This window comes from Lathyrus oleraceus, chromosome 7, assembly GCF_024323335.1.
Source record: "Lathyrus oleraceus cultivar Zhongwan6 chromosome 7, CAAS_Psat_ZW6_1.0, whole genome shotgun sequence".
Taxonomy (NCBI): domain Eukaryota; kingdom Viridiplantae; phylum Streptophyta; class Magnoliopsida; order Fabales; family Fabaceae; genus Lathyrus; species Lathyrus oleraceus.
Window position 1 is genome coordinate 461164629 of NC_066585.1, and position 25209 is coordinate 461189837.

The following is a 25209-nucleotide window of genomic DNA, read 5'->3' on the forward strand; positions in this document are numbered from 1 at the left end:
TCAGCAGTCTGGTTTGAAGTACTGCTATCTCTAGCGTGGTCGTGAACGCTTTTCCCCGGCAGGTTTGTGGATGTCTACCCCAGCATGGTTTGGTATGTTACTTCCCCAACAGAATTATGCCTTTCCCCGTCAGGGTGTGGAATGTTTTCCCCTAGCGGATTTCCCTAGCAGAGGTTTGTGTTGATGGTTTTCCCCAGCAAGCTCCCCGAGCGGACCAGGTTCGGCGAAAATTATCTCCAACAGAGTTTATCCTACCTGTGGATTGGCAGCTCTCCCCAGTAAAGTCGCCATTGGTTGTTTCCCTAGCGGAGTCCCCGAGTGGATTGGATCCGGTGAAGGTTGTCCCCGGTGGGATCTTTTATTTCTCTAGCAGCAGTGCTATTCCCCAGCATGAGCGAGAAGTTGGTGCTTTTCCCCCGCAGAGCATATTCCTCAGACAGAGTCTCCCCACAGAGTTGGAGAATTCATCAGTTTGTGTGCTCGGCAGAGCAATCCTGTGCTCCCCAGCAGGAGTTTTCATCATTTTGCATCTTGCATGTAGTGATCATTGCATCCTCAAAACGCGTAGCATTTCCATTCAATATGGAGCATTACGCCATAGAAAAATTCAAACATATGCATTCATGTGTTAAACCTAATCAGACCATATCCCCGGCAGAGGCGGATCGTTGTTCAACATCTGTACGACACTTTTGCTACAGTTGCTCCTGACAGTATTCAGGATTGATAATTCCCCATAGAGGTTTATTTCCTCGTCCGTGAAAGGAAAGCTTGATTCTCCCCAGTGAGATCCCCAGCAAGTGTTTAACCTTGCCCTAACATATGAAGATGTCGCTCCTGTGATACCGGTAAGTGTCATGTCTGCACCCGTGTGTGTTCTTTTTTTGGTGTCGGTAAACACCATTGTTTCGGTGTCGGTAAACATCGAGTTTTACTCCAGTCATCGGTAAATGTCTGGTCGTGCGTTCTTTCTTTGGTGTCGGTAAACACCATTATTTCGGTGTCGGTAAGCATCGAGTCCCACTCCAGTCATCGGTAAATGTCTGGTCATCTTTGTTTGATGTCGGTAAACATCATCTTTCGATGTTCGTAACATCTGTTCTTTCCTTCCCCAGTGAAGTATTCACCTCTCCGTTGGTGTCGATAAACGTTGAAGTTTTTCCCATTCGTCCGTTGACGTATGGTTGTATCTCTTTCCCCAGTTCATCCGTTGATGTCTGGTCACCTCTCCGTTGGTGTCGATAAACGTTGAGTTTTTCCCAGTTGTCCGTTGATATCTGGTTGCATTTCTCTTCCCAGTTCATCCGTTGATGTCTGGTCACCTCTCCGTTGGTGTCGATAAACGTTGAGTTTTTCCCAGTTGTCCGTTGACATCTGGTTGCATTTCTTTTCCCAGTCATCGGTAAATGTCTGGTCATCTTTGTTGATGTCGGTAAACATCATCTTTCGATGTGCGTAACATCTTTTCTTCCCCCAGGTCATCCGTTGATGTCTGGTCACCTCTCCGTTGGTGTCGATAAACGTCGAGCTTCTCCCGTTCGTCCGTTGACGTCTGGTCGAGTCTTCCCAGTTCATCCGTTGATGTCTGGTCACCTCTCCGTTGGTGTCGATAAACGTTGAGTTTTTCCCAGTTGTCCGTTAACATCTGGTTGCATTTCTTTTCCCAGTCATCGGTAAATGTCTGATCGTCTTTTGTTGGTGTCGGTAAACATCATCTTTCGATGTCGGTAAACATCGAGTCCTCCCCAGTCATCGGTAAATGTCTGGTCGTCTTTTGTTGGTGTCCGTAAACATCATCTTTCGATGTCGATAAACATTGAGTCTCATCCCAGTCATCGGTAAATGTCTGGTTGTTCCCCAGCCAGAAATCCCCAGTGGAGTCTTCGGTAAACGTCTTGTCTGGTTACTGTGGCAAATATCCTGTTCATTTCCCGCAGAGTGCAAATTTCTACGGTTCTTTGGTATTCAATCCCTGTTTACCTTGAAGCTCTGACAGCCGTTGCTCTCATCCGTTCAGGTTTCCAGTTGATTGAATAGGGGCAGCTGTAGCACCTCAAATTTTCACCTCCCATTTGTGTATACATTTCATTTTTTAGGTCATTAACATTGCATTAGTATTGCATAGTCCATTACATTGCATCAGTCAAGACTGGTTAGGAGGTTCAACTGTGCAAGGCAACCAGTGCATTTTTCCATGAGATCAAAGCCCTAGGGTGATTCCCATGAGTTCACATGACTCAAGGATCATCTTGAAGCAATTTGGCCAAGTGTTGAAGGCTCAGAACTCATCAGTGCATATGCAAGTCATCTGAGATCCTGAAAAGTCAACAGAAGTCAACTGCACAGTCAATTGTGAATTTGAAGGTGGGAAGTGGTTAGAGATGCTTCATTCATGTTCAAACAAGTCTCATTTGACATTTCAAACATCAACATTGAAGAATTTGAAGTCAGATCAAGACTTTCCAAAAATAGCAGGTGACCTGTAATTTGAACTTTCCAAAAATGAAAAGGTTTTGGACCAACTTCAACTCAAGATTACATCATCAAGAAAGCTTCAAATGAAATTTTGTCCAACATGAAAGTTGAAGATCTTTCTCTCCCATTTCCAAAAGTCCAAGATCATGGATTTCTCATGTGTGGTTGAGGAGATATGGTCCAATCATGGCAAAGTGTGTTTCAAACTTCAAATGGACATAACTTTCAAACCAAAACTCCAATTTGAGTGGTTCTTTTTGCACTTTGATCCTTATAACATGTATTTCCCAAGCATATCATTACATGGCATGAAATCTCATTGCATGATCATTGGTTCACTCATGAAGATTTTTGGGAAAAATTGCATAAACTCATTTTGATTAAGCATGGGCATACAATATCATTTCCAAACCTTGCATGGACTCATTGTGAGAGATTTTGGGCCCAGAACATGCACTGTTCACGTGCATGGGGGTGCATGAAGTGAGAATTTCATTTTTTGCACTTACACCTTCCAACTCACTAATCACACTTGCATTTGGCTTAAGTTGTTGTTAAACATGATTAGCATGAGGTATAAGTACTTAATCATAACTGTTTTGATCAGAATCATCAATTTCAGATCTAGATTCAAACAAATTCTCCAAATTTTTCTCTCACATTTTTTCCAAAATTCTTCAAACCTAAACACTTTTCATTGATCAATTCATCATCATGAAGCATAATTGAGCACATTTGGACGTGGAAGCAGAGGAAATCGTGGCATTCTTGTTCATGTTCATAGCTTGGAGCATCCATGGCAGTTGGAGATTCAGCTGGTTTCGTGCATCCTTGAGCCTCACATTCATCATCATTCATCTCAATAAGCATATTGGAAGAGATCTGAGGACTTGTTTGAGCTTGTAGCACGCGTTTTCCAATTCTGTTCATCAAGAGGTTGGTTTTTCGACCTCTTCAATTCTCAAATTCATTATGCTAGTTGTGTAGTTCATTGATTGGTGATGAATCTGAGCTTTAAATCGAGTGAAATGATGCTATATACACAAAGTTACATGCGATTAAAGTTTTGATGTTGATTTTGATTCTCTTCGATTTGTGTTTATCTTGTTGTTTTTGCATGAATTGTTGTTGGATTCTTAATGTATGTGGCAAGGCGAGTTGAATGGTGTGAATTTTACTGATTTCTGGAACAATTTTTCATTTCTGGAAATTTCCAGATGAAGATCTTCATCGTGTTTGCATGGTGTTCATACATTTCCAGTTTTCCTGCGGATTTGGCTGGGAAACGCATGTGGTTTCCTACGAAATTCAAACATGCGCGCGTTTTAGGGTTTGATGGTGAAACTGCGTCGTTTTGAGGTTGGAGCGCCTGGCATTTCAAAATGCGCCAGGGTTCGATCCTGGCTGGGGACAGTTCCAAATTGCCTTGCATTTTTCCTATTTCCTTCATATTTCATGCTTGCTTCACATTTTCATTTTCAAATTTCTCCAAACTTCAAAAATTCACCATAAATTGAAAAATGCATCAATTGACCTCCAATTTTTTGCATTGTGATCCTCATGTTGTCTACGTTTTTGTGATTATTAAAATGCAAGTTGTGCCTGATAAAAAATTGATTTGCCCTAGGGAGATTGAACATGTGTTCATTTGTGCTATTGCCTTATTCATTTGATCATAAAATGCTTGTTTCTTATCCAATGCTTCTGAAATTTTGCATGCTATTTCTAGACATGTTGAGTGATGTTTTGGCTTTGGTTTGAGATTTTTACCATGATCCATCTCTGTTTTGTGCTTATGCTAACTTAGTGTGACAATTTGTGTCACACATGTGCTTGTCTTGATTGATCAAAGTGATTGCCATGCCTAATGATGTCCAATGCATCTAATTTTTTGTGCGACGATCATGTTGTATGTCCTGTTTACTCATGAATTTTGTCAAGATTATTTGAGTCATTTTTGATTTGATGTGCATTTGTTTCTTCTGATGTCTCAATGTGATTACCATTTGCATGCCTTGCCATGTTTTGATCATGAAATGAATATGATTAATGATTTTGATGTGGGACTTTTTGAGATGTGTTCCTGATTGAATGAAGATGATTCATGTTAAATTTCATGTTCTGTTTTGAATGTTTGACCCTCCTTTGACCCTAGGCTTTGACCTAGTGGTTTGGACTCACTGTTTGGATTGTGGATTTCAGGTTCAAAGGCATATTGCCATGAATGGAGTGGCTCATTCATTTGAGTTTGACTAATTGGTTGATGATTGGCTAACCTTGTGTTGTTTTGTAGGTTGATGTTAGCTCATTTGTGATGTGCCTTATGGCTTGCACATTGGTGCCTGATGCATTGCCTGTCTGTTTATTATTGCCTGATGACTGTTGATTGTTTGTCTGTACAGTTGAACTGATTAGTTTAGATTTTTCACAGGTACCTAAGTTGCTTAGAGTTAATTTGAACTTGCTTTTGCTTTGCTTGGTTGCTTAACCACTGAGGTATAATTCTTCTGACTTCATGTAGTCTGGAAGACCTGTCCTGTTATGTGGGCAGGCACCTGTCTGAAGTCCTCCTTAAGAGGCAATGCTTGTGAATGTTTATTTTTGTGCCAAGCAGGTAAAGACCTCTTAGGAGGCAATTGGCAGATAAAAGAGATGTGTAATCCATCTCCTGCTACTCAGTGTGTCATTCACCTTGCTCACACACCTTGCGTTGATGCATTATGGATAATAACCCAAGATCATGTTATGTCAGTCACTTGTGGAGAAGAGTTCCTACATTCTGAACTCCCACATCTTCTATTTTGAGTCAAGCTCTCCCAGGCCAGGGATAAGAGTTGTGAGGTCTTACCTTCACTTCCCATTTCATCTGCTTCACCCTAACTCTCAATGTTAGGGTTAAGAGCTAACCACACCCCATTCCAGTTGGCTTGTTTTTACAGCCTAGCCTTGTATGAGCCCAATTGTGTGCATATAGTGTGTGTGCTTGCTTTATTGTGCTTGTATTTGTTTGACTGTGTTGTTTAGGATAACTTGCTCCCTGTGCAAGTTAGATAGAAACCTCAACCTAGGACCATTGTGGATTACATGATAACTATTAGGCTCGAGTCAGGCTCCCTTCTAGTTTGTCATTTACCAGTCTCTGGTTAGGTTAGAAGTTCTTTCCCTGTTAAGGGGAACTACATCGCCCTGATCCTCATACCAGATGAGGTACGTAGGCAGGAGATGAGCTGATCTCTCCGGGCGCCCTTTTTCTTTTTCAACCCTTTTGTGTGCGTTTGGAGTCTGACGTAAGTCCAGCGATTGGCAGTTGGTTTCCTGTGTCTTGTTTGCTTGTTGGAGTCTGACGTAAGTCCAGCGATTGGCAGTCGGTTTCCTGCGTATGTGCTTGTTGGTTCAGAGTCTGATGTAAGTCCAGCGATTGGCATTCGGTTTCCATGTTTGCCTGTTTGTGTGGAGTCTGACGTAAGTCCAGCGATTGGCAGTCGGTTTCCTGTGTTGGTTTTGTTTGGCGTGCGTTAGCCGAGCTACGAGTGCTTTGATTCTTCTCCGGTCAGAGAAAATACGTATGCATAGGATGCGATATCCTAGCGAGCATGTTTCCCCTGTCCCGAACTACGTCGACTCTGATGTCTGTATCTGACGGGCTACGTAGGCCCAGGATGCGATATCCTGCCGAGTCCCATTTCTTCTGTCTTTCTGTGTTTCCTTCCAGCCTTGTGCAGTGTTTTGAGCAGTTTTTAGCAACCTTTCTTCTATTCTTTTGTGCGTGGATCCCGTCGAGTACGACGGATGCGTAGGGGTGCTAATACCTTCCCTTCGCATAACCGACTCCCGATCCCATCCTTCTCTGGTCGCGAGACCATGTCTTTTCCAGGTTTACTTCGAGCGTTTCCTTTCCCTCTTTTGGGATAAATAACGCACGGTGGTGGCTCTGTTGTTTCGTTTTACCGCCGATTTTTCGCGTAATGCGACACTTAGATCAATGCATTCTTCCAATCCCATAATGCAGGCCTCGTACTCAGCCATATTATTCGTGCATTTGAAAGTTAGCCTTGCTGTAAAAGGAATATGTGTGCCCTGAGGAGTAATGATTACTGCCCCAATACCATTTCCGTACTGATTTACAACGCCATCAAACACCATACTCCATCTGGAACCAGGCTCTGGCCCTTCATCGAGTGTAGGCTCATCACAATTTTTCATCTTCAAATACAGAATCTCCTCATCTGGGAAGTCATACTGAACTGACTGATGATCTTCAATCGGCTGATGTGCCAAGTGGTCAGCCAAGATACTACCTTTAATAGCTTTCTGAGCTCAATACTCAATATCATACTCAAATAACAGCATCTGCCAACGGGCAATCCTCCCGGTTAAAGCAGGCTTCTCAAAGATATACTTGATTGGATCCATTCTGGATATCAACCAAGTTGTATGATTTATCATATACTGGCGTAAACGCTTAGCAGCCCAAGCCAAAGCACATCATGTCTTCTCAAGCATTGAGTATCGAGACTCACAATCAGTGAACTTCTTACTCAGGTAGTAAATAGCATATTCTTTCTTTCCTGATTCGTCTTGCTGACCAAGGACGCAACCCATCGAGTCTTCAAGAACAGTCAGATACATGAGCAACGGTCTTCCTTCTACAGGTGGAGACAGAATCGGAGGTTCAGACAGATACTCTTTGATATTATCGAAAGCTTTCTGGCAATCCTCGGTCCAATCATGAGACTGATCTTTCCGGAGGAGCTTGAATATTGGTGCACATGTGGCAGTCATGTGGGATATGAATCTGGAAATATAATTCAAGCGGCCAAGAAAACCTCGGACTTGCTTCTCAGTTTTGGGCGCAGGCATCTCTTGTATTGCTTTGACCTTTGCAGGATCAACCTCAATACCTCTTTCGCTGACAATAAAGCCCAATAACTTGCCAGAACGGACTCCAAATGTACACTTGTTGGGATTCAGGCGAAGCCTAAACTTCCTCAAACGCTGAAAAAGCTTCACCAAGTGCTCTACATGTTCAACTTCCGTTCTTGACGTAGCAATCATATCATCAACATATACCTCAATCTCCTTGTGCATCATATCATGGAACAAGGTAGTCATAGCTCGTTGATACGTGGCTCCGGCGTTCTTCAAACCGAAGGGCATCACTCGATAATAGAATGTTCCCCAAGGTGTGATGAATGTTGTCTTCTCCATATCATCGGGTGCCATCTTAATCTGATTATATCCGGAAAATCCATCCATAAACGAGAAGACTTTGAATTTAGCTGTATTGTCTACCATGTGTGGTAGAGGGAAATCATCTTTCGGACTAGCTTTATTCAAATCTCTATAATCCACACACATCCGGAATTTTCCGTCTTTCTTAGGCACGGGCACAATATTGGCCACCCATTGAGGATACGTAGAAGTCACCAGAAACCCCGCATCAATTTGCTTCTGAACTTCTTCTTTGATCTTCATTGCCATATCAGGATGAGTTCTTTTGAGTTTCTGCTTCACAGGCACGCACTCAGGCCTCAAAGGCAGGAAATGTTGCACAATATTTGTATCTAGACCTGGCATGTCTTCATACGACCAAGCAAAGATATCAACATATTCTCGTAGCAATTCAATCAACCCCTTCTTGACAGATTCTTCCAGAAGTGCCCCGATCTTCACTTCTCACACACAATCCTCAGACCCCAAGTTGACTGTTTCCAGATTCTCAAGATGCGGCTGAATGATCTTCTTTTCATGCTTAAGTAGACGGGTAATCTCGTCAGGAATCTCGTCAACATCATCTTCCTCTGCCTCAAATACAGGGAACTCAAAATTGGGAGATGGCGTTGGATCATTATGTTCAATGGGTTTAGAAATCAACCTGCATAATGATTTTGGATATAAAAAGCTTTTTAGAAATCAAACAAGATAAATCATTATGCAGATGAAAAGATTGATTTTATTCTTTTTTAGGGTTTTTTGTGATCACCATTTTCATGCAAAAAAGCGAAAAGGGAAAATAATTGGAAAAACAAACATTTAACATGAATTTATTGAATGAAAATATCATTGTATTTATGTTGCCAACAATGTCATCACTTCTCCTTTTGGCATGGGAGAAGGGTTTTTAAACAAAGTGATTATTACTTTGACTTGTGGACAACTGTAGGAACATCCACAACGACCCAATTGTTGCAGATCCCTCCAGGGATGACAAAATTGTCAGAATCCTCTGCATCCCCTTCCAAGACAGCAGCAGCTTCTTCCTCCTGACTAGTGTGGATGAAACCTCCACGCTTGAACAGCCCTTTCTCATTGAAGACCCCAGAAGAAAAGCCTATGCCAGCCCGAGACTTATTGTCTTCCAGCTCAATCATTCTTCCTAGACCAGCAATTGCACCACATTCAATGGCCAATTTCGCATCTCTATAGGAAGCAAATGAAGGAGTTCTCTTCTCAACAGGCTCAGCTATAGATAAAGCTTGGAAAGGAGTTCCAACTTCATCCTCAGCATCTATGTATGATAAGGAAGACAAGTGGCTAACCAGGAGAGCCTTTTCTCCCCCTACCACTACCAGTTTCTTATTCTTCACAAATTTCAGCTTCTGGTGTAGGGTGGATGTCACGGCACCAGCCTCGTGAATCCATGGTCTGCCTAAGAGACAACTATATGATGGGTGAATATCCATAACCTGGAAGGTAATCTGGAAATCACTTGGTCCAATCTTGATTGGGAGATCAACTTCCCCAATCACAGTCTTACGCGACCCATCAAAAGCTTTCACAACAACTCCACTCTGCCTCATGGGAGGCCCTTGACAAGACAGTCTGGAAAGAGTGGATTTTGGCAATACATTCAGGGATGACCCAGTGTCCACCAGCACATTGGACATGGCGTCATCTTTGCAATTCATGGAAATGTGTAAAGCCAAGTTGTGGTCTCTTCCCTCCTCAGGGAGATCAGAGTCACGGAAACTCAAATTGTTACAAGCAGTAATGTTTGCAACAATGCTATCAAACTGTTCTATAGTGACATCGTGATCGACATATGCCATATCCAAAACTTTCTGCAGAGCCTCTCTATGCGGTTCTGAATTCAAAAGCAAAGATAACACGGATATCTTGGATGGCGTTTGTAGAAGCTAGTCTACAACATTGTACTCACTCTTCTTGATGAGCTTCAGCATCTCATCACAATCTTCATTCACATTACTCACTCTTTTTGTACAGATGAGGGTTTAACAACAGGTGCCGAATTCGGAGAATTCACTACATTCCCAACCGGGCGCTCAACAAAATCAGCTTTAGCCTGAGGCTTCGGTGGTGCGGAAAACACGCGACTGCTGCGGGTCAAACCACTTACATCAGCTATACTCACAACCGAGGAGGACGGCAAAGTTACCTCTTTCCCATCTTCTACAGCAACAGCATTGTATCGGAATGGAATTTCCTTTTCAGAAGAATAAGGCACAGGACCGGCAGGCTTGATGATCAGGGAAGGAGAAACCTTCGGCTTGCTACCATCGTACTTGATAATAACAGGTTCGGGTATCCGAAATACTGGGGAGATTACGTTGACCTCAGGCTCATCTTCGTCAACATTCCTATTCTGAAGGATCTCAATAACTCCCTCGTCCAGCATTTCCTGAAGATCTTTGCGCACCTGGCGACAACCCAATCTGTTAACAGAGCAAATTCGACATCTGTCATGATCGTGTTCATAGTGACTGTAATCACACCAAACGATGCAATTCAACCAGAGATTGTCGAATATGACTGACATATTTGACTTTGTACTTGCCAGGGAAACCCTGGACCATGTTGACAGATTTCCCATGCTCGGGCAATGGGTTCTTCTTAACATTAGGACCTACGTCCTCAAAACTCAGAACACCACACCTCATAAGGTCTTGAACCTTGGTCTTCAACTGAAAACAATTCTCCACGTCGTGACCGGGAGCACCAGAGTGATAACACAATGCAATTCAGGCTTATACCACCACTGAGGGTTAGCAGGTACAGCTGGTGGGTCTCTCGGAGTAATCAACTTCCTCTCTATCAAAGAGGGATACAGTTCTGCGTATGTCATCGGAATCGGATCGAAAGTGATCTTATTCCGCTCATAACTCGTGCTGGCTTGATTACTGTTGTGAGGCTGATAGGCCTGCTGTTGAGGACGATGTTGTTGCTGATATTGCTGAGATGGTTGTTGATTGTTGTGCTGCTGATATTGCTGATTGTCCCTGAAGACAGGTGCTATATGAGCCACCTGGTGCTGATTACTGGCAGGACGCACAGTCTTCCTCTTCACAGAGGGTCTTCTGGATTTCACATGGGAGGTCACGGCATGTGCCTCTCCATCTTTCTTCTTCGCAAATGCCCCATATCGTTTGGCAGAAGAGCCTTCTTCTTTGGTCAGACGTCCTTCTCTAACCCCTTCCTCTAGACGCATCCCCATGTTCACCATCTCGGTGAAGTCAGAAGGAGCGCTAGCAATCATCCGCTCATAATAGAATAAACTCAAGGTCTTCAAAAATATCTTGGTCATTTCTTTCTCTTCTAGCGGAGGCACAATCTGAGCTGCCAGCTCTCGCCACCTCTGGGCGTACTCTTTGAATGTTTCCTTGTCCTTCTGGGACATGGCCCTCAATTGATCCCTATCGGGAGCCATATCCACATTATACTTGTATTGCTTGACGAAGGCCTCGCCAAGGTCGTTAAAGGAACGGATGTTCGCACTGTCAAGCCCCATATACCAACGCAGAGCTGCACCGGACAGACTGTCCTGAAAGTAGTGGATGAGCAACTGGTCATTATCAGTCTGAGTTGACATCTTCCTGGCGTACATGACCAGGTGGCTGAGAGAACAAGTATTCCCTTTGTATTTCTCAAAGTCGGGGACTTTGAATTTCACCGGAATCTTCACATTGGGAACCAAGCATAATTCGCCAGCAGACTTGCCAAAGAGATCCTTTCCTCTAAGAGTTTTCAATTCCTTGCGCAGCTCAAGAAATTGATCATTCATAGCATCCATCTTCTCATGAACATCTGGGCCCTCAGACGGCTCAGAATGATAGATGGTGTCGTCTACCCTAGGCACGGTATGCACGACAGGAGGAGGAACAACAAGGAACGGGCTAGATGTCGGCATCGAAGCAAAAGTTGGAGCAGGGCCCTTAGACATGAAATTGGGAGGCATCCCCCACGGAAACCCGGCTGGCATAGCTGTCGGAACAAAATGTGCACTGGCCGCAGGTACAGTTGAGGAAACAATCTCATAAATGACTGTCCTTTGGGGAGGAGTTGAAGGTGTTGGAGAAGACTGGTTCTGAGCAGCTAGGAACGATTCCATTAAAGCACTCAGTCTAGCGACTTCCTCCTTGAGTTCACGGTTCTCTTGCTCTAGATGATCCATCAATCTGGAAGAGTTGGCTCTGGTGCAGTACCGGTGAGTCAGCTTGTCTTCAAAATAAATGAAGAGCACAGAGTTAGACCACAAGACCAGAGGCTGGGAACAAACCTGCTTATGCATATGATGCATGCAATGCTTGTGCATATGATTTGTTTTTTATTTCAAAGGAACTCTAGGGTTTTATTCGCAAATTTTGGAAATATTAAGCATTTTATCGCATTTGGAAATATCTCATCATATATCATTAGGAAAAAGAAGTACAGCATTTGTCAATCATATATAATAGAAAAGGAAAATAATCATCCTATGGATCCCTAGAAGCTCGGGACACAGGAAGAACAGATGCGCGAAGCCTCTTCACTTCCCTCTCGTACGCTGCCTCCATATCTGCCTTTTCCTTGGCGAGTCGGTCATACCTCATTTTCCAAAACTTGGAAGACTGAGGAGGTAGAGAAGTCCATGCATCATCAGGATCATCAATGACCTGATGCTCGAGGAACTCAATCAAAGCATCCTTCTCCTTAATCTGCTGAAGCGACTCTTCCCTTTCACGGATCCAGGCACGTGATAGGTCTTCGTCTCTCAACTCCTCTACTCCTTGGTTAGGGAGGGTTGAAGGCCCAGCCACAACCAAAGGTGTAGGTCTCGGATAATCGTAAGGCATGAGATACTCAGACGCTCTCTTCCTTACCCAAGCAATGTACGGCTCCAAAGCAATGCAATTCTTAGGACCCAACTCATTCCTTCCTTTCTTATGAACCTTGTGCCAAGCGCGAACCATTTTGGCTTTCAAGTCTTGGGGATCTTTACCCTCCTGAAAGAACACACCCTCTAACAGAATGTTATTAGGTTTATCCTTTAGGGGGAACCCAACCTGACGACGTGCTAAAACAGGGTTGTAGTTAATCCCACCACATGTACCAAGAAGAGGCACATTGGAGAATTCACCATAAGAATCGATAATCTGCACACCATCATATACACGGTTATACCAAGAGATATCGTCACTAGTGAGAGACATAAGTCTTGTAGACCACCATAGACATCCCTTATTCTCCTTGAAAGCGGCCGTCTGAGGTAAGTGAGAAATAAACCACTTATACAACAGAGGCAAACAACACACAATAGCACCACCACCCTTTGCATTCCTCATATGCAAAGAGAAATAGGTATCACCCAACAGAGTCGGAACGGGATTAAGAGCAGAGAAGATCCTAATAGCATTCACATCTACAAACTTGTCGATGTTGGGGAACAATACCAATCCATAGATGAGAAGTACAACCATGGCTTCAAAGGCATCCTCACTCATGGCCTTCCCATAAACAGTAGCTTGAGCAATGAGGAACTCAGAAGGGAGACCTTGAATTCCACCTTTGGTAGTCATATGAGCACCAATCAGGGATTCATCTATGTGCAACATGTCAGCTATCTCTCGAGAAGTAGGAATACTCTCCAAGCCACTGAACGACAACTGATCCAGGATAGGTATACCCATAAGATAGGCATACTCCTCAAGGGTAGGCAAAAGCTGGAAGTCCGGAAACGTGAAGCAACGGTACAGAGGATCATAAAACTGCACCAATACACTCATCAGACCTTCATCCACCTGAGTAGTCAGAAGAGGAAGAAGCTTCCCAAAACGAGCTTTGAAACCCAAGGGATCTAATACATATGATGTCAGATTCCTTAACTCTTTCAAATCGGGTTGTCTGAAGCTATACTTCTTTGTATTCCTTCTTTGTCTTTCCATGTCTGAAAATTTTGCAAATAAACCCCTTAAGTTCCTTGAAAATTTCCTTTTTATCTGATGATATGGATGCAGATGAATGCATGAATGCATGAATGCAACAATCACATTCAAGGATCAAGCAAAGCACACCAGACAAAGGTCATGGGATGGATCATATTATCCTTAATATCAATCATCCATTTTGGTGGATTATGGTTTACACCTTATCAACACCCAAGTTCCATTGATATTAAGGCCATATGAACGGATCGGCCATGAATCAAGGGTTTGTTGCAAGTCACGAGCATGGAGTCTCGGTTAAGAACCACCCAAAGGGAGTGTACTAGGGTTTAAACCTGCCAATCATGTTCTACCAGAGGTTCCCATAATCATCATCCCATCTTTCGAATATTATCGGAGAAACGACTACTCGTATTCCAAAAATATTCTCAAGAGAGACTCTTATGAGTGTAGTATCGCGTAACAATCGCATCAAATCTTACATTTGAACGACCTCCGCACTACGTCCTAAAAATAGGCCAAGATGGGTTTGGTAAACTAAGGTCCTTGGCTTCTAAGGTCTATATTGGAAAGAGTAATGTCTAACCACAACTTACTTGTGTGACATTATTGATCCCAACATGACCTCCACCAAGTGAATGGACTCGCAAGTCAACTTGCTAAGGAATAACTCCACACAAGTCGACGAGACTACGCCATTCTCCTATCCTAGGTGCACTCGAGTTCGGGTATAGAACTCATCTCACAAAGATCACCAAGCACACAAGCAATTAATATATCAAGCAATTCAATCATTACAAACAATACGGTAATCCCAAATTGCACAAAAATATGTCATAAACAATATAATACAATAAGTGTGAAAAGTTGGCAAAACCCACCAGGGAGAATTTGTCCCCAGCAGAGTCGCCACTTTTTTGTAGCGGTGTATTCGTTACCATTGGAGATATTGACTAAATCCAAGGTAAATCATACAAAGTCGAGTCGCCACCGCACTTCTATTTATCCAAAGGAAAGGTTAGAAAGCGAACAAAAACCTAAAAGTTTTACAAACAAAACTAGTAAAAGAGACAGAGATCTGGGTAAGGGGGTTGGTTATGCAATGGGAAGGTGTTAGGCACCCAAAGCATCCTAGGTACTCCTAGGGAGCCCTTTTCACGCTTGTTGCAAAGGTTATTGTTTATGAAAATTTTATTTGTGCAGACATGATTGAAGAGATGAGAAAAGAATATACAAGTATTTACATTTTGTGTTTGGATGGATGAACCCATTGCCTACGTACCCTCTTATGAAAAGATTAGGATCAAAACCTCGTAGTTCGGGTAAAAAATTTCAAAACAAATGAGTGGATTGATTGGTCCAAAAGCCTTAAGGTCTTTTGTTATCAAAGGGAGAAAACTCAACCTGAAAAACCACAAGTCCACCATGTGAGGATAGCTTCAACATGCTAGTGAGGGGTTAACCCTATAATAAGCATGGAAGGCTCATTGTCCATCACTAAGGACAAAGGTGAGTATTACATCTACCGCAAAGATAACTCAAACCTAATAGTAAAAGGTTATGAAAAAATTGATTAAGAAGTGGACATGGAACCACAAAAGAAGCACATTTGAATGGGTTATATTTACCAATTAGAAGTATGTACAAAATGGTCAAAGTTGACTTAAAGATTCAATTCACAATGAGTGTTATGAAAAGAAAGTTTGAAAATCAAAAGCCTAAGGCTTAGGTTTCTAATGTTGAAAACAAGTCAAATGTTTGCACAAAAAGTTTTTGGTTTGGGTTAGGATGGAGAAATGAAGAAGAAAAAGGGTAATGAATATGGAATAAAACCACACTAGGAGTTCCTCTCTTGAGATCATAGAGATGATCCAAGTAAGTTCCTTTGGAATAAACAAGCACAAAGCAAAAGCAAATAACACAAGTCTCAAAAGAGATCCTCAAATGAAAGGAAACAAGATGCCAATATATGGACTTACACCCGACTTCTGACAACAAAACAGAAACAGAATGCCAGTATATGGACTTATATCCGACTCCTAACAACAAAACGGAAACAGAATGCCAATATATGGACTTAGGTCCGACTCCCCACCATAACAAACAAATGTCAAAAGCAAACATGTAAAAGCAAACACAATCAAAAGTTCACAAGCAAACAAATCATCACACACTATATACATACAATGGACTTCAAACCAAGGGTGGGCTTTAGTCAAGAGGGGTCATATCAACCTCGACAAACTAGCCAAAATGTACAAGGGTAGTTTGTAGCTCTTAACCACTAACATTGAGAGTTAAGGTGAAGCTGATCAAAAATGGAAATGAGGATGAGACCTCATGCTCTTAACCCTGGCCTGGGTGAGCTCATGATAAAGAAAGCGTGGGGATCCATAAAGTGAGATCCTATTCCACTTGACAGACACTGGACAAAGATCTTGGGTACATGTTCAAAAGCATCAGCACGTAGTGCGAGAATAATGAACGACTCACTGAATAACGGGGGATTGGCTACTAATCCGTTCTATCTGTCAATTGCCTCTTCACTTAGGAGGACTTATCAAGTAGCACATGCCTCATCTTGGAGGTCTTTGGCACAAATGTAAACAAACACAAACAGAGCCTCTTAAGGAGGACTTGCTAGCAAAATGCCTGCCAAAAAGGTGACAGGACTTCCAGACTACATGGCGTAAGAGGATAACTACCTAAGTGGTGTATCAACCATAATCCAAAGCTCAAGCAAGAGCTAAAAGCAAGCAACTAATGTACCTGTACAAAAGCTAACCAGTTAATATCTCAGTCAGAAAATCAACAGACAAACAGTGAATCTTTCACAGTTACACAACTCAATGAACAAGGTTCAAGCACTCAAATGAGCTCAAGCACATCAACTTAAATCCCTACAAAACACAAAGAAGTCAAAACACAATCCAATTTGCATCTCAAAAGGTGAGCAACTCAACCATTAATGCTAAATGTCCAAACCTGAAACACACGTCAAGGTTAGTTTATGTACAAAACACTAGTACAAAGACTAAGTTCAAAACCAAATCAAATGATCAAAACAGAAGCCAATCTTTCACATATTGCACATTCAAACAATCATCAAAATGTCCTCAAAAGGACCAATACTAATTCACAAGGCAAGTAGCTCAAATGATCCATGTAAAGCAAAGGCAAGCAAATGAGCACAAAATGGACATCCAAATTAGAAAATCCAAATCAAAACAGAAAAGCAAGCAATGGCTATGAAATGTTTTATGCAAGTTACTCATGTCATGAACAAACAATGTGCAAAAGATCAGATCCAGAAGAGTTCAAATGATAGATGAATAAAAATGCACAAGTTGAATGCCAAAAATGTGACACAAATTGTCACAAACATCTTCATGTGTCAAAAACAATGATAGCATATGAGAAAAAATTCAAACCAGTGCTCAAAAATCCATATCATGACTGAAGATCAAGCATGCAAAAATTCAGATCAAATGGATCAACACATAGCATTTCACAAGGCATTGAATGCAACACACCAATTTAGCAAGGCATGGATCAAACAAAATCACACATTAAAAACCAGACATCACAATTCATGAAAATAATATTAAAAAAAACTAGACATTAAAACAAGACTATTAAAAAAAATTGGAGTTAATTTGGATCATTTTTCAATTTTTTATGATTTTTTAAAGATGAACAAAATAATTGAATAATCAAAAAGAAAATGGTGGGAAAACAAATATTTGAATTAATCAGAAATATTCACATCCACACGATCAAGCGTGAGAATCACATCAACGACTCAGATTCAAATGTTAAAACGCATAGCATCATTAATTGAGTTGGCATGCATGGTCAGCAGGTCAAAGCACACACGCAAGCAGTCAAAGCAATGAGAACCAATCAATAACACACGCAATCAGCATACATGGCAGACACGCAAGCTAAATGAAACGCATCGTTTCATTAATCTGTCATCAGCACACATCAGCGAGTCAAACACAACGTGGCTTGGTCAAACGATTCATGGCCAATGGAATAGACAGGCAAGCACGCACGTGGATAACAGGTGGACAAAACCCTAGCAAGTGAACCAGACGCCGGAGCTAAGCTCCGGTCGTCTTCTCCGGTCAACCAGGCGGTGGCGCCGCCGTGCATTTTTGCAGAAATGAATAAAACCTATACCATTCGAATCATCTTTCCAAGCACATTCCAAATATCATATTAGTTTCATCTAATTCCACATGCATTTTCCAGATCGAGCAAAAACATTTTTGACATCAAAACTTTAAGTTCATCATACATGCTCGATATTCATTCATTTTTAAATCTAATCATATCAGCATACTCCAGGCAATGAGATCTACACAACTATAACAAGAAAACAACAAAAAGAGATGATGAATTTTTCACTTACTTGAGATGCAGTTCTCTATTCACGCGTGTTCAAGCTCTCTACAACTCCAGATCTACTCCAATATCCTTGACTTGAAGCTTTAAGCAAGAAGAATCAATTGAAAACACCTAGATCTACTTCAATTTCGGAAATCCATTTCCATGAAGATGCACTTGAATAGCTCGAATTCTGGCTCAATTGAACAATCCAGATGATGATTCTTGATCAATGAATGATGATGAACAAGATTATGCAAAGAGATTGAAGAATTATGTGAAGAAAATTGAATTTCGAAGAGAGAGAAAAATGGAGGGAAATGGAAAATTTGAGATCTGAAATTCTGTTACTGTCAAATGAGATTAGGGTTTGGCTTTTATATGGTGTGCTAATGACAATGCTAATCAAATTAGGCCTTGGTTAATCATGATTAGAGAAAATTGGATCAAAGTGCAAAAAAATGCAAATTGAGCTAGCATGCACATGCTACACGTGAGAATCCCATGCTGAGCTTTGAATTCACTTAAAATTATCCAATGGTCATGATGGAATGGTTAATTTGCTTGTATCATAAGCCAATTTTGAATTGTGGAAATTCCCTCCAAAATGATCACATGTGAAATAATGGGCATACAAGATTCTCTCATGCATGGCAAGGCTTGTTTTGAGAAGTATTGGTCATGAGGAGTATTTTACAAAAAGAATGGACCAAATTGGAGCTTTGTATCAAAAGTTATGTCACTTTGAACTTCCATGCACACCTTGTGATCATTTGGCCATAACTTCTTAACCAATCATCATATGATCATGAATTAGGACTTTTTGGAAAGAGGAGACAAAGATTTACAACTTTCATGTTCACCAAAAATCCATTTGAAGCTTCTTTGATATTGATAAGTCAAGTTGAATGTGGACCAGAAACTTGCCATTTTGGGAAACTTGAAATTACAGGTCATTTTCCATTTTTGGAAACTTTTGCCATGACTTCAAAATCTTCAAGATAGATGTTTGAAATGACAAATAGACTTCATTTGAACATGAATGAGGTGTTTCAAATCATCTCCCCAACCTCAAAGTCATCAGTTGACCATGAAATGTATGACTGAATTTGGGCCTTTATCTCTTGATGGAATGGCTTCAAAATGGAACCCTAGCTCATGTAAGCTCTTTGTAATGATCATGTGGTCCTTATACCAAGGAAAATATCTCAGTTCTTGCACAAAGGATGCTCTTGAAGTGCTTGACATGTGCTTGCTTCAGCTACAATAAAAGATATTAAATGACATATTTTTGTGCTTTTGGTTAGTGTATAAAACAAGAAAAGCAATGATATACAATGCAAGCATGCCTGGTGATCTCACACCACTCACAAGGAGGTCCCACCCAAAGGGAAAGGAAGCTAAGATACTCAATGATCCTTGAGGCTATGCAATGCAATGCTATGATGCCATGAGGGATCTTAGGGACAAAATTGGGGTCTTACAGATGCCCCTATTTAAGGTCATTCTAGCCGGAGAAGTGAAGGTTAAAATCTTCGTCTCGACGAGATAGAATGGGCTTAAATAATAACGAAGAGACAAATTTTGGTCCCTAAGAGACCTCATGATGCAAATGTATGTATGCAAAACAAACAAAACTCTGTGGGGATATGTGTCCACAAAGAAGAAAAGACATCGGGAAAAAAGACAATCCATAGGAGCAATACACTCACTAGGAACAGAGACTCTAATGGGGACTCTCATGGGGATAAGAAAAGAAATACGTGAGCAGGACACGACTCAGAACTAGGGGGGAGAGGACTGACACTGTGTGATCAGGTCGCGACTCAAAGTTGGGGAAAAGAGTTTCCAAAGGGAACAAATCCATTGGAAAGACTCAAGCTGACTCAAAGATGCATGTGTTGGGGAAAACGCCAACACGGCAACACTATCCACAATGGATACTTCGGATAAAAATTCGGACTCAGGCTGGGGAAAGATATGAACAAAACCTCCCTGCCAGGGAAAATGCATGTATTGGGGAAAACGCCAACACAACAAAAGGATATCCACAACAGAAACTCCGCTGGGGAAATCTAAAAAGACTCTCCAGGGGAAGTAAAGGGATGAGGTGTTACCGGTTACTGGGTAACAAACTCGGGAAGAATGAATATCTAAGACCGGTACAAGGGTGAGAGATATCAATCAACCAAAACATCTGAGGAGGACCTAAAAAAGGTATATCTCAACTCAGGAAAATCTGACTCCACAGGGGACCAAGGTCATAATAGGGAGCAGAAGGAAGGAACACCAGGGATACCGGTTACTGGGTATATAATAGGTGACCAACCAAGGCGTGAATCGGGGAATATTCCCAAAACACTCATCATCCTGAAGAGAGCATAAACGCAAACTTGTTTATAGGATGGGCATTCGATTCCGCAAAGGGAATACGAATCTTACTCGAATGGAGAAGGACAGAAGGCTTCAACCAAAGAGTGCATGAGATATATTATCTATTGCCGTCAAAACGTAGATAATATACTCGCATGGAAGGAACACCAGGGATACCGGTTACTGGGTATATAATAGGTGACCAACCGAGGCGTGAATTGGGGAATATTCCCAAAACACTCATCATCCAGAAGAGAGCAGAAACGCAAACTTGTTTATAGGATGGATATTCGATTCCGCAAAGGGAATATGAATCTTACTCGACTGGGGAAGAACAAAAGACTTCGACCGAAGAGTGCATGAGATATACTATCTATTGCCGTCAAAACGTAGATAATATACTCGAAAGGAAGGAACACCAGGGATACCGGTTACTGGGTATATAATAGGTGACCAACCAAAGGGAGAAACAATCATTATCAACAAAGGATAAATGAGAGCTGACTCACTGGGGATAATTGACAAAGGCAACGATCCAGGAGACATATCACCAGTTACTGGGAGATATGCTCAAAAAAGGGGATTAATAAACATCACCGGCAAACGGTAAATGAAAGAGGACCCACTGGGGATAAAATTGCTTACTCAGAGCAATTATCCGAAAGAGGAAGGGAATATCAATACCGAATGTTGGAGAATGATAACCGCCAAAGAGGGGATTATATCTACCGGATACTGGGTAGAAAACCACGGAAAAGTAACCGTCATCAACTAGGATGAACAACAAGGGTTAACTCTACAAATGGGGAAAAAACTTACTCAACCGGGGAAGAATGAAAGCTTCGACCAGAGAGTGCATGAGATATACTATCTATTACCGTCAGAACGTAGATAGTACACTCGCATGGAAGATTATCCACAACCGGTTACTGGGTTAATAAAGGATAAATCAATCGAAAGAGAAAAGGCATCGGGATACCAAAACTAGGTATATAATGATGACCAATTCAGGAGAGAAACAATCGTTAGCAACAACCACAGGGTAGACGAAAGATGACTCGTCGGGGATAAATTGCGACTACAAGGCAATTATCCAGGAAAGAGGGAATATCAACATCGACTACTGGATAAAGATAAACACCAAGGAGGGGATTACACCTACCGGATACTGGGTAGGAAACCACAGAAGAGTAACCGTCATCAACTAGGATGAACAACAATGGTTAACTCTACAAAGGAAGGAACAAAGGGTTTACAACTACCGGTATAAGGGTAGAAAACCACAAACTCCGCTAGGGGAGGAAAGAATGGGATTTACAACTACCGGATACTGTGTAGCAAACCACAAACTCCACTGAGGATAAGGTGCATAATTATTGGTTACTGAACAATTATTCATTTACCACAGGGAAGCACCAGAAACAGTCATAAAAAGGCCAATTTAGGATCAAACCAAAAAGGCAAATTGAATCAAGACTCATCCTAATGAGGGTATAACTCAATAAGGAAACCCATCCCAATATATGTGTTGGGAGGAAACAGAAACAACCGTCGTCCACGAGGATATAACTCAGTGGGGAAATGGCATGAAAGATAGACACTTTCTGCTTATGGGGCTGACTCTACATGGAGGGATCAGACACCGACATCTGCTTGGGGAAATATATCACCACATAGCAGGAGACAACAAACAACGATATATGGCAAAGAATGCAACATGAATATCTGAATGTTATGATTATGCATGTATATGCATGATTTATGTTTGATGAATGCTGACAAACAGACATATCTAACACAAACAGGTCCAAGAATCAACCACCCGGTACTACATCTCAAAAGAGAAAGCCAGGATCACCGGAGAATATCCAATCTGCCGGGGATCAGAGACAACGACATCATCTGCAAGGATGAATCATCAGTCTCAGCTGAGGAACAAAGCTCATTGCACAGGCAGAAACTGCCACAAATAAGCAACTCCACAGGGAATCAGAGATATCAGAAAAATCATTAAATCTCTGCAGGGGAATGAACAACAATCATTCCAACTGTGAACCGGATCACGGCGCAAATAAGTTCTGCTAGGGAAACCACTCCGCCGGGGAACTCTAAAGGGGGTGAGAGATCTTTGTGGGGATACAACCACCAACCAGAAGCTCTCAACGGTCAAACAAACCAAGATCTATCACCTGCTGAGGAGGAAGGAGGCTAAAATACCTTTACCACACACTCTGCTCGGGAGGAAAAAACACAAACGGCTCCGGAGGAAACATCGGTCACAGCCGGAGAAAAGAGTTCATTGTGCAGGCGGAAACTGCCACAACAGCAACTCTATTGGGAAATCCAACTGAGGGAGATAAAGGAATCTGGTGATCCAACACCAAGGACCAAACTCACCAAGGAAATCACACCTGCTGAGGAGCAAAGATCGCACAAGTAGAGTCTGCCACACAAACAACTCTACTGGGGATTAGATATGCCAGGAAACAACAATATCTCGGCAGGGGATAACATCATCATAAGATAAGATCCAACACGAACAACTCCGCTGGGGATCTATCTGAGGAAGATAACATCATCAAGGATAAGATCCAACACACCAACAACTCCGCTGGGGATGAACTATCACAAATAAAATCCATCACACCAATAACTCTACTGGGGATGAACTATCCGAGGAAGTGAAGGAATACTGGGGATCAACCACCAAATACAGAACCTTCCAAAGAAAACACTTCTGCTGAGGAGGGAAGACCACTGCTCTGCTGAAGAGAGGGGAGATGAATAACCTCAACAAGCACTCTGATGGGGAGAAAACCCACAACACAATATTCTGGAGAAAGAGGATACAGTCATGCCAGGAATATGAACAAATGTCTTACCCTGTTGGAAATCATGCCACCCTTGGGAGAGCACTGAGAATCCCTTAAGTATCCTTTCATCATTGTGAATGTTCACTTTGTTAAAAAACAATTTGTGAAAAATTTGTTTATTTAAAATAATGATATTTTATCAATTAAAACATGCAAAACATTTGTTGAATAGAAACAAATAAGAGTGCAAATAATTGGATAAAAGCTCAAATTTATTTAATGGAATGGTAGCCTGCAAATGGCAAGACTCCATAGATCTTTTACAAATTTGAAATTGGTGATATATATTGGAAAAAGGCTACATTAAACATAATGACCATTTCTCCACCAATTCCGAGTTCGATGTATTCGAAGCTTCAGTTGACGACGAATGAACAAGAATCTCTGACGGATGACAGTTGTAGAACACAGTCTTGTCAGGATGCAGTTACTTGCCAAATCCCTAATTTTTGCCTAGATTGCCCCAGGATGAGGTACTCAATCTAGCGGGATGTAAATATTCATTTTTTTCATGTCTCTAACTTTTTCCTGGATCGCCCTTTCGGGTTTTCAATCCACCAAAACGCTCATTTTTGTCTAAGCTGCCCTTTCGGGTATTCAACTTAGCGAGCTATTCTGTTTTTATTTTTAGGCGAAGTATTTCTTGACTGCATCTGAATTCACAGGAGGAGTGAAATCCTCCCCATCCATAGTTGTAAGTATCAAAGCACCGCCTGAAAAGGCTCTCTTAACAACATATGGACCTTCATAGTTTGGAGTCCACTTGCCCCTGGAATCGGGCACGAAAGACAAGACTTTCTTGAGAACAAGGTCACCTTCTCGGAACACACGAGGCTTGACCTTCTTATCAAAAGCTTTCTTCATTCTCTGCTGATATAACTGACCATGACACATGGCAGTCAATCTCTTCTCTTCTATCAAATTCAGTTGGTCATAACGACTCTGAACCCATTCAGCATCAGTCAACTTGGCCTCTATCAAGACTCTCATTGATGGGAGCTCCACCTCTACTGGGAGTACGGCCTCCATGCCATAAACAAGGGAGAAATGGGTTGCCCCTGTTGAAGTGCGGACAGATGTACGATATCCATGCAAAGCAAATGGCAGCATCTCATGCCAATCTTTGTACGTAACAACCATCTTTTGGATAATCTTCTTGATATTCTTATTAGCAGCTTCAACAGCCCCATTCATCTTGGGTCTGTAAGGAGAAGAATTATGGTGCACAATCTTGAACTCACTGCACAGCTCTTTCATCATCTTGTTATTCAGATTAGATCCATTATCAGTAATGATCTTATCTGGCACACCATAACGGCATATGAGTTGATTCTTGATAAACTTCACGACCACCTGCCTGGTCACACTGGCATATGATGTAGCTTCAACCCACTTGGTGAAGTAATCAATTGCTACGAGAATAAACCTGTCTACATTGGACGCTTTCGGCTCAATCATGCCAATCATGTCAATTCCCCACATAGAGAAAGACCATGGTGATGAAATCACATTCATAAGTGTCGGAGGAATATGAATCTTATCCGCATAAATTTGACACTTATGGCATTTCTTCACATATTTGCAGCAGTCAGACTCCATTGTCAGTCAATAGTAGCCTGCTCTCAACATCTTTCTAGCCATGGCATGTCCATTGGAATGAGTACCAAATGAACCCTCATGGACCTCAGTCATCAACAGGTCTGCTTCGTGTCTATCCACGCATCTGAGCAGAACCATGTCAAAATTTCTCTTATAAAGCACTTCGCCATTGAGGTAGAAATTGCCTGACAATCTCCTAAAAGTCTTTCTATCTTTCACAGATGCCCCAGGCGGGTAAACCTGGTTCTAGAGGAAACACTTGATGTCGTAATACCATGGCTTATCATTTTTCGCTTCTTCAACTGCAAATACATGAGCTGGTCTATCCAAGCGCATCA